Source organism: Zootermopsis nevadensis, unplaced genomic scaffold, assembly GCF_977971745.1.
Source record: "Zootermopsis nevadensis isolate Lab colony 2312 unplaced genomic scaffold, Znev_1.0 Znev_ptg000001l, whole genome shotgun sequence".
NCBI lineage: Eukaryota > Metazoa > Arthropoda > Insecta > Blattodea > Termopsidae > Zootermopsis > Zootermopsis nevadensis.
The window spans coordinates 9241173-9253396 of record NW_028259133.1 but is presented as its reverse complement, the minus strand read 5'-3'; the positions used below and the strand labels follow the sequence as shown (position 1 = coordinate 9253396).

General features: G+C 35.7%; 1 protein-coding gene across 2 annotated transcripts in view; it reads right to left on the bottom strand.

Annotated features, from left to right (window-relative positions):
* LOC110838342 (homeotic protein ultrabithorax) overlaps nt 1–12224 on the bottom strand; it is an 879469-nt gene that overhangs the window by 510185 nt on the left and 357060 nt on the right. The window lies entirely within an intron of this gene.

Here is a 12224-nt window from a genome sequence, read left to right as displayed (position 1 = left end):
GTCTAAAACCGATAATCCTGTTACTGTTGTCATAAATGTTGCTCCTCAAAATGTGGGGGAATCCTCCGTGATGACGCCATCACTCAATAAGGTCGGACCTCAAGCACGTCACTGACCTCACTTACCCGACTCGTGCCATTCATAAAGATCAAACCATGAGGAACACGTCAGAATACGCGTACATTTTTAATTAGATTAATACGGTGATCATGAATAGTTTGCTCATTTATGAAGTGAGGGTCTGATACCTCTAACATTTAATAGCTCTGTCAACACTCGGTACACTCCACTGTGTTTCTGTGTATTTTGTTCCCCCTCAGAGGATGTTTCTCCACCTACGTAATGTCTCGAGGATCAGTCTCCCACTGCATCAATAACGTTAACAGGCATCTTATACACTTGGTCATCGTAGTACAATTCCTTAGATTACAATTGAAGACACGCCCGATAGACACGGAATGTACCTGCATATTAAATAATCTCGGACAGCCAACAAGGGGTGGTTTCTAGCTTAGAGGCTCAGCGTAATGCTATCAGCCCTCTACAGACAATTGTCCTGTGTTGCCCAAACGCCTTTATCAATAGAAACAAGACGAAAAGTTGTGAGCATCAGTGAAATGTATTTGTTATTGTCTTTGTTTTATGCGAGGGTAAAACATTAGTTACAGCACTTCTGCCCCCAGCTCGAATTAACTCTATGCACGCATAAAGTCTGACGGCTAAGTTGATACTATCACATTTCATTCTGTAAATTCATTACCGACGATGAGAAATTGTGACAGGCAGGTTTATATTTCGTCATGTACTCTCTACTTCGACGCGTAGGCAGTGATTCCCTCGGGATAAAAAGGAAAATAAATATCTATATAACGTATTTTGATAGCCACAACCGCATTTCCGGACAAAAACGCTGTCTGTACACGTACACTGTTCAAAAAGAGTTTTATTTTACAGCTGATTACTAATGTTCTAGACTTAATGACACGGTTGATTTAAAAAACTAACTTAAATTCTGAAAATAACCAAACTGTGTACTTCATCTGGTACGGTACTAAGCCAATTTAATCCTGTTCACTTCCTCACAATATACATCTTTGACGTTCATTGCGACATTAATTATTAATTCTCTTCTCGGTCTTCAAAATGCATCCTTCCTAAAGTATGACCACCAAATTTTTAAATAAACTGAATGTCCTTTCACCGACCTACACGTCCAGCCCATCGTAGTTATGCTAGTTCATTTTACAAATCCCATAAATTCTAAACCAGCCGTAAAAAAATTAAGAACGATGTTAAGTAATATAGGCTTGCTCAATTTCCATCCTAGTTGAAAGCATTTTCCTAAGCATATTTGTTTTAGGACACCTGTACATTCTTCCTTCAAAACAACATATTGCGTTTGAAATCACAAAAATTATTCATAGAAATAACTGAAGTGATTGAATTTAGTTCCTCTAGTGAAAGAGGTGACAACCTGCAGCTCTGAAAATATCAAGAAATTACTTTCAGATTAAAGACGGGGATATCTCTGGTACGATCTAACCATATTTTATTTTCTAACAAAACAAGTTATGCTCATATAATACATAACTCTCACATATAAGTAGAGTTTTAAAATCCGTCAATATTCAAACATTAGAATAAAATCCTCTCGGGCTATCAGCCTCGTGAAGTGGTTAAAACATAAAGAAACCGACGTTTCGAGGTCTCTTCATGTTCTAAACACTTTACGTGGCTGATAGCCCGAGAGGATTTTATTGTACACAGTCGCCGTGGAACCTCAGGATCATACATTCAACCATTAGGTTTTGTTATTAAGTTAGCTCCGTGGCGTATAACATACTTCATCCATCATAATTACAACTAAGCATTAAACATGTAGATAAAAAACTAATTTATTAATAATAAACGCAATATAAACATTGGTGTATTAAATGTATCATAATTGTTCATCTATCTTTTCTTGTCATTATTATCCTATTTCTCCTACTTTCGGGTCACAATGTTATGAACTGAATTTAAGTCTTACAAAATTATGTGGAAACATTCATAATCTTGAATACGAAAAATAAATAGCACTTTACATGTTTAATAACAATCTGACAAGTATATTACAACCAAATTACATATTACTATGTTTTGTTATTTACATCATCCACTAAAGGTTTTTATGGACACAATTTGATAAAAAAATCAGTCTGTTACACTAAGGAAGCTTACAAGACCGAATACCTGCAGAACCAGCCCAAAGTCGTCAAAGCTGAACATGGCTTGGCCATCGTTCTATAAATTTCAACAGAATTACAAATAAAATGTTTCCTCTTTATTTGAGGAATAAAAGTAATTTTAAAAACCGGAATTTCTACTCCAAATGAAGGCCACTTAATCAAATAAGGACTCCCCCACCAACATGAGCAGAGCCGGGCGGTGGCAGTGGCTTCTATCCGTACTAAAAGTAAAATTATGGCAGGACGTCGGGTGTAAAGTATTGCATATTAATCTCTTAACTGCAGTATTAGTTACGTTAATTACACAGCACAGCAGCTCCAGGCATATTGAAGGGGTGAAGGGGAAGGAATTGGGCAGAAAGAGACGGCACAGAAAGAGAAGGCAACTCTACTGGGGGGGTGGGGGAGAAATGTACACACAGTAGTCATAATTACAGAGCAGAATTAGACGTACAAAAGACAAAAAGGCTTACGGAAGGAAACGACGTGTGAGAAAGCGAACGCAGAAATACGGATGATGGAGCCAGAAACTTGTGCATAGCAATTAAAGCACTACGCTTCTTTTGAATTACTAATTATTTTATGCGTAACTTCCGAACTTATTTAAAGTCTCACGGCGGGGGACATACGCATTGTGTTCTGAAGACTGCCTCAGTGTCATTTATGAGGAAATGATTTCTCATTAACATTTGTGCAAAAACATTAAAGCAAAACTGCCATTTGTAGTACACAGAGCAAATTATCCCTAATTTAAAGCATGCCTCGCCAAACTCATAATCAATAACAATAACGGCTGTAGGAATCACGAAGAATTCTCTGGAGACAGCACATGGTTAATGAATATCGTATATCCACAGAGAAAAAGGAGTTATAGGGAACTCTTTTAAAACAGAATCACTTTAATTTGCAGAAAGACTGACCCCCAACAGTATTTCAAAAAGTCGTAATTCTATCCAATATAACCAACTATATTTCCTCGTCCTTCAAACAGACATGCAAAGTCAATAAATTATAAATAATCTAACCACGACGTAGAGAGACCACGAGGTAGCATATCAAAATATAACACCTCTTTCCCTAGTCGCACGCCAACAATTTGAAAGTAATCTAAATTCTCTGTGATTGTTATCACTTCAGTAATTAATTACACGACGTTTTAGTTTTATGCCAGTCAATATTTCAAATAGAAACAGTAAAAGATCCTTGATTAATGAATGTAAACATCGCATAAAATTAAACCGTCTGCTGCAATCAATTAAATAAGATAGAGAGACTGCACGGAACTGTTAGCGTTCACATTATAAAGCTTTATCACCACGTTTCGCAAAAGGATGTCCCGAAATCATTGTTACTTATTTAAACTGAGGCCTTATTTTCAAACAGCTTTAGATGTAATTTCATAAATCATTCAGCAATGTCCAATTCGGAAATCGAAAAAAGAAAAACGTTAACCGAGTCGCTTCGTAATAAACCATGAGAAACAATAAATTACCTGCTTCAACGAAAATATTCCTTTTTCAAAGGATGTAATAACGATTATTATAAATATAAAGTATTCGAGAATCTAGCCTGAAAATGTACATGGCTTACAAAATTATTCGAAGTGACCATCAGAAATTCAAATTCATATAATTTATAAAAAGTAAAAGGGAGACATATATTTAAATTATACACTTCTTACATAAGACACTTAAAATATATACCGTACACCATATACCGTTCTTTAGGCACGCAATAGCTCCGCAGAAGGAAGTATTTTGATGAAATGTAGTTTTAAGAGTACTTCCTAAATTAATTGACCAAAATGCATACTTTAAACAGCCCTCATCTATAACCTTGGGTCCGCAGTGGCCGCGCGGTCTGAGGCGTGGGCCTTGTGCCGCTTGGTCGGTGGGACCGTGGGTTCGAATCCCACTCAAGCCATGGATGTTTGTCCGCGTTTTTCTGTGTTGTGCTGTCCTGTGTAGAGGTAGAGGCCTTATGACGGGCCGATCCTTCGTCCAAGGAGTCCTACCGAATGTCCATAGATCAAGCCAACGTAAAGTTGGAACCCGCAAATGCTCAGGCACTTGAAGAACGGGTCCTTCCCCAGTATCCCAGTATCATCTATAACTTGGCCCATCATTGCGAATAAATTAAAAATGCAGTTGGTTTCATGCAAGTCAAGACAAATCACTATATCAAAAAACGTACCAGACAAAATATGATCTTCCCTCTAATAAAAAGAGAATATTTTGGAGTAGTAAGATGCTGTTTATGACTTGTATTATATAAGACTGCAGTAATGTTGTTAGATGAAATGCTTAACAAGTGCCATTACCATTAGGTAACTTACAAGAGTGCTTCTAAAGTAGACAATAGGCACGGGAGGGAGGCAGGGAAGAAATCGATCAATAAATGAAGATCGAAAAAATTAATTCCCCGTTCAACTTCAATGGAAACTTACCCAATGTAAGAAACAATAAAACTGCTGCGCTCGAAATCTATATTTCGCCATCAAATTTGATATTTGATAACCACTGGCGCAAGCACGTGAAATATTGCACGCAGCTAATACAACAAATTCTGTATTAAAAACGTTATTTGTTCATAATTACAAATATTTCTACAATGCAAAACTGGTATTATATCAGTACGTGTAGAGAGATCTATGCATACAAGACGTTATTAATAGAAATGAATGACTAAATTGAACAATTATATAACTAACGGAATTTGAAGGTAATTACTACAAATTCTTCACTAAACTTTTGTTTAATTGTTAACTATTTATTTTCCCAAGTTCACGGTTACACAATTAGGAGGGTGGGGGGGCACAAGCGAGGAACCTAAGCCTTATAGTCATAAACGCATGTAAGTTGGAGTACGTGTGCATTTTGTCATCAACAAACACAAGACGGACGTTAAGTACAGCTTCACAAATTCGACATTCAAGCACCTAATAGGGAAGAGTTGTCTGTTAGCTGAATGCTCCAGCGATAGCGCCCACTTTACTCATATCGACTGGTTTGTGGCCGGGGTCATTCCAGACAATGTGTTGCAAAGAACATTTCCCAGATATCCTTCCGATGAACTTTTTCTCCCTCAAACAAACGTCCGTAACAGATAACGAGCTTACAACGCACACAATTTCTGCATGTGCATATTCATATGGAGCTTACATAAATTCTTCTGTTACGGGCTAATTCCGGTTTCCAAAACGAAAAACATCAGTGATACGAAACAATATAAGTGCCCACTTTCATTGCTTTCCATTTATTGATGCTTCAGAGCGGTTGTACTATGGACAAACGTTAATGTCTTAAATACATACAATGTTCAAATGAGAAATTTATTACATACGTATTTGTTTCTTCAGCAGGTTAAAACGCCGAGAAATTCTAGCTTGCTACAGTTAATACCCAGCCCAGTGTTCAATATCTTTGTAAACTATGAATAAAATATAGTAAAAAGAACAAAAAAGGATAAAAGTGAAAATGAATAATGGTTCAACTTCTTGTAAGCCCCACCTCCAAAATAACCTGTTCTGTTGCTCTAAGATGTTCGCATGGACACCTACATACTTTACTTGGAGGTTAATATATACGCTGAATACATAATTCCAACAAGAATTTTCACGTAACATTTTTTTCTTCCTGCACGTTTTTATGGGTTTCATTCTGGGAGAAAGTTGTCGTCAAATCGGACAAGTAACTCTCAAGTTAGAGTATCAGATCCCTAAGTAAAATAAGCCAAATTTCTCTCACGTTAATCTGTAATCTTGACACCCATTTAGCTTGTGAAGTCAAAGCTCGCCAGTCCGTACTTCACTGAAAAAGTAATTCTTCCCTATTACAAAAATCATCTGGTTCTTCATGTTCAAGAAAATGATGGACGTTTATATTGAAAACTATACGAAACCGACAAATACAAAATGTTGATTTACTGACTGTTAATGCAGGTGGTATACATAGTTACCACTGGTCTTTAAGGGTTAACCAACCGTATCCACAAGGATGAAATAAACCACGCCCCCTCATAACAACGCTTCACTTCAAATAAGCGCTGTCTGAAACTATAAATATCGGACCTCCAGTACACACATCCAGACAAATGCCAGTCCTACTGGTCGCCAAGCCGAAAATCGGGGCCACAGGCACTTTTATTTTACATTACACACAACACCATATTATCGACCGATGAAATGTATCCCAGTGTGGTTCGTTGGAGGTTAAAATCAAGAGGGCGTGGAGGGTCTAAGAACAAGGAGAGCTCAGACTAAATATCAAGTCCCTGGAAGGAGTCACCTCATCGAGTGAGCTTACTCGGTAATATTAGCCTTGCTTAATATGGATACTGATTTGAATTCACTAGAGGCACAAATGTTTATGTGTAGGCCAGTTTTTTTTAATTGTACACTAAGCAAATTCTGAACATTATACCGGAAATTTGTTTCTTTACGAATAATTTCAGATTCATTAGGAGCCGTACGCAACTTCGGATTCATTACAGACTTGCCGAAGGCACGTCACCTAGGATAAGTCTTTGACGTCACATAACCATAAACATCGGTGTTTTATTCCTTAGCGTACTGCACAATAACCATCAGCAGAGCTGTCGTTCGTTGCGCGCTGCGATTTCAGTTCCATAAACTTTTATTTTGATTAATGACACGTAAGTACCCAGCTCAAAAATTTCCATTCTGGGTAGCTAGAGTCAGGAAAGCTTTCGTGCTAAATTGGACAGGTGTTAATATTTGGGGTAGTTACATGGGCTCCATTAACTTTATAGAACAAGTATCATCTGCTAAGATACCACATTATTATTAAGTGCCAGAATAACAACAAAATACAAGTCAGAAAATTAAAATGTTCCGAGTATTACCTATGAAACTGAAGCGTACCTGAAGAAGTAATACAAATAGAATACCAACGAAGACACCGGGGCCAAGATATGCTTGGCGGCCCAAAACGTGTTGGAGAGACCAACTGCATCTATAGGATCTAAAAACAGGAAAGTAAACATAATTCTTCATAGTTTTGTGACGACTACAGTTATTAAATATAGGCCCATAGGTTGATCTCTAAACCTAATATACATATTGTCCTAAAGTTATCTGAAGAAAGACATTAATTCTATGTTACGTGCTCCAATAAGTTCACCTACAAAGCCTGTAGAAACGGTAAGTGAATAAACGCTGGATATAATGATGCTGATTCCTTGCACTTTATGAAGTATTTAGTATTCGAATTAATAGATGCTTAGTATTTAGAGTTCTACGTTAGTAAATGGATGCTTTATTTCTATGTAGGCCTATATATGTTAAGTCTATTAATTACCAGTAGTGCCTGAAGAGAAATGTTTTACGACGATAATACCCCCCTCCATGTAATTTTATCTAGATCCTCGTCGGTCAGCAATTACTAGTGAATGCTTCCGATCTCTGAAAACCAGCACTGTAAAAGTATTTCGGAAGAATGCAGTTCCCTGGGAGAACTGATTGTTAACTATTACACTTTCTCCGCATTTTATGGCAATTTTATTAGTGGTTAATGGACAGTTGTAGGCCTATCAGTTAATTACTCGTCCGCACAAATAAAGATCTATGAAGGATTTTGCAAGGTCCTAACAACTAACTCTTTCAGCTTCCTGTCCTTCAGTAACAGACTTACAAATTGGGATCAAGAATTATAATAATATCTCTTTTTCATAATTCCAAAAATTATTATTAAGGGTTATTATAATTTGTTTTTTATAATTCCGTAATTAATATTAATTAGCCTATGCGCATACAGACGACATATTTAAATATAACAAAAAAATAAAATATCTATCTTAGTTTATTTTATTATAAGTAGTTCTATAAGCACACTGAGAAAAACAGTAACTGACAAATAAGAGTGATCTATATTAAGGAATTCTATTAAAATAAAAAGAATATCGTTAATGCCAGTAGATCTATGAAAATACAAAACCTCCTTCTCCCCGTCCTCAAGTAAACACTTCAAGGAAAAAAAAGTGAATAAATCGTATAATTATTTTTGATGGCGTATTTCGAAATATCCTTCCACGGACAACTTCTATGTTGATACACAACAGCTGACATCTTCGTCTGTACTAATTTATAAAATCTGGCATGAGTTAAATAAATGTAAAACACTTCAATGTAAGTAGATTATCGCCTGTGACACGTGGATGCCAAAAAACAGATAACTTTCTGAATTGTGTATATACAATTAAAAGTTTCTGAATATCCACGGAAAATAATTTTTAGCAGAGTGATCAACAATACAATAATATACATCCTGTAACATTGCCCAGGGAATACTGAGTTTCAATACGAGAAGTGAAACTGTACGTATTGTTTGCTGCTCATAGAAAAAAGTGCCTAGCCAAATATTTTAGTAGGTTACTACTAGTTTTCATGTCAACATAACATACATTGTAAACTGACCATTGTATTCTAATGAAAAGAAACTATAAAATAAAGTGACATGTTTTATTTATTAAAAGCCTATATTTGTCTATTGAGAGATGAAGCGTTGCTTGTAAAAAGTTGATTTTTCTCTGCTATTAGCTTATAAAAAGGCAGAGAAATTCACCACACAATCCATTACTTCAGGATTCATGAAATGTAACTAGATTCACGGCATCAAGAATAACAATAAAAAATAAACTATTTTCTATTTATTGCAAACAGTCTCCGGTGTTTCTAAAATAATTGCATAAGAGTATGTTTTTTCGTAAAGACATTTTTCAGTCGAGGGACAAACGGAGGTAGGGAAGAGTTTGGATTTTGCTTAGCACAGCATCTAAAGGAAATCTTCTATTCTCTACCCACTAATCCCCTGAATCTGCCACCATCTTAAACATAAGAGGTAGCATCGGTAATGCTATTCACGTGTAGCACGTATTAAATTATGGCTCAGCTCAAAAAGATATTTATCAGATGCAAGAGACTCTTAAGGTCTGTGTTATATTACGTTTCGTTAATAAATCACCATAAATGTATAGTCCCTTCAGGTTAAAACAAGTCAAACAAATGATGGATACGGACGTGTTTTAAAGACTTAGATGGGATGAGATATAATCCCTGACCCCTTCTACCTCATTCGCATGGGCTGGACTTTCACACATGGACTATAACTTAAGAAACAATTTGTTCGTCCACGCTGAATAATGGTTAGTCAAGTGGTTTTGATTATTAGCTACCACGTAAAGCTCTGAGAATATTATCCACTCGATAGTAATCATAATTTTTTCTCCTCTCACTTTTTTGGTAATGTCTTCTATATTATCAGTTTTCAGACCTGTTTAGTATCGATTTATGGTTCTTAATATTTGGAAAAATTGTTTTTCAAGGAGATACTTAACCGAAGTACCTTTATTATAGTTATCTTCCATAATATGTTATACTGGCGAATATACACCCAAACACACAAACTATAGGGAAGGCTGAATCAACATCAGTATATATCGAGATCTTAAAAACTGCCATTGCGAGGTATGAAAATAAAACTTTGTTTACTGGTTTAGTCTTTCACGTGAATCTGAAAACTAGTTGCTACTTTGGCTCGAGTTACCTAAACTTCACAAAGCACTGTGTAATTTTGTACAGTCAATCATATGGGTGAAAGCAGAGATCTCTTATAATCACATTTGTTGATTGCTCTTAAAAGTCTAACAAAACGTTCTAATTCAGTTTTTACGATCATTACACTTGTTACAAAAGCATTAAAAATGTAAAGTTTTTAAACAAGCCTATTACTTTAAAGATACTCAATTTAAATACGACTCATTAAACAGTAATCTAAAATGTCATAGACCAAAACTATACTTTATTTATGACAATCTATGTAAAACTCTACAGGGCCTTTCACGTTACTGATTCATATGTAATTATGTAACATTCACAAATGGCGGTTTGTCTTTTTCGAGACAATTTTATCAGAAATTGAAGAAAAGTTAAAGACGAGCAAACGAGGGACCGAATTACTAGACTGGCATTAAACCAAACATAATCTAAAATATGGTGTAATAATTACCTTTCTTCATTTCACACTTCTACAGTTTTACTTACAGCTAAAGAATTTATTTCGCTGTTTATGTCACAAGAGAAACCGAATTTCTTGTCTTCACAATTGAGTAGTTGTCTATATGCAGGTCTATTACAACTATTGTCATCAAACAGGCATTCTTTATAGAACACTATACTCGTCTCACTGACGATGAAACGCGACTATAAGTAAACCCTGATGAAGGTTGCTTCTGTAGCTGCTAAGAAGTATTTTGAAAATCTTCTAATTAACAAATCTTAAAAATTAGACTACAACTTATTTTGAAAATATTTTCGTGAAACTTACCCAAAAGAAGAACATTCATCGTGCACCAACCGAGAAGTTATTCATGCGATTCCGCTAATAGAATTCGGTCCTGACCAATAAGAAGACAAGAGACAGTTTGAAGACCCGCGTGGAGATTCAGTGAGACCGCCATGTTGAAAAAGGTCACTTACCTGCAAATAAAACAATACAATTAACATGTTACCCGAACGGTAGGGGGTATATTGCAGTTGCGTGGAGCAGACAGGTATATTAATATGCACAGATAGTTTTATTCGAAAGGAATTAGAAGCTTCGTAATTTGTACTCTTCGGCAAATATAATTAGACTGACCAAGTCAAGGAGGATGAAGTGGGCAGGACATGCAGCCCGCATGGGACAGAAGAGTAAGGATTTTGGTGGGCAAACCAGAAGGAAAGATAACACTAAGAAGACATAGACGTAGATGTCAGGATAATAATGATATGGATCTTAGTGAAATAGGTTAGCGTGATATAGACCGGATTCATCTGGCTCAGGACAGGGACCAGTGGCGGGCTCTTGTGAGCACGGTAATAAACTTCCAGGCTCCATGAAATGTTAGGAACATCTTGCCCGGCTGAGCGACTGCTGACTTCTCAGGAGTCTATAAGAATCATAACTTACTATTAGAAGTCGGAAGGTTTCTGAGGATGGTGTCCACTGTCTAAATTATAAAGTGACAAACCTATAACGTTTCGAAAGCTAGATTTTGATTCCTTCTTTATGTAAAAAAATTGGGAAACAGGGCAGAATTTCTATCTGTTGAGAGGTCAGAGTATGAAACTAGCTAGAATATTTTTACATATTGTAACTTACTAATCATTAAACAGACGAACCCGTAGGTTCCACACAGTTAGTACCAAAGCAAACTAATCTACACTTTCTTAAGTAAGAAACACGGAAAAATTCAAGGAGGCAGTAGTATACCTAATGCTGAAAATGATTAGGCCAGTACATTTATTCATTAGTCCATACCTTAATTTTTTGCTCTGCAGTATGTAAGTTATTACGACAATCATGTTTTGAATTCTTATGTACAGAATTTCGTTTTACGGTTTAACTGAAAATATATCCCCCACTTCTTAAAAAAAGGGTAAAAAAATATGTTACTCCCGTACGAAGTAAACATATTTTGTTGAAATAAAGCATAATACATTATTCTCAATTTAAACAAAAGATTTTTCTAAAGGAAAACAACTCATAGCACTCAAAAGGATGAAAAGAGAATAACACATATACATATTAATTAATAAACAGAACTACTGCTTTTCAAGAATACAAACTTTAGTTAGTCGTTTGTGGAAGGGGTAATAGAGAATTTAAGTTAACATAGTAACATGTCAGTACTGAATTCATAAATAGGCGTCTCGCACTTCTAAAACACCCATCAATTTCCACAGACTTAAGCAAGAAAGTAAAAACTTTACTTAGTTCAGGAAATAAAAATAAACTTTTTAAACATGTTAACGTGCCTCCATGTAACCTGTCTATTGCAACTTATTCTTCTATTGTTCCTCAGTTTCGAACAATATTGTCTTATTTCTAAACTTTGCAATAATTTCAAACTCCACAACAAAACGCAAGCGTATGTGTTACTGGATTTTTATGCGCTGGAAGAGATGTTATTATATTTTATGTTTTTGGAACGCATAAT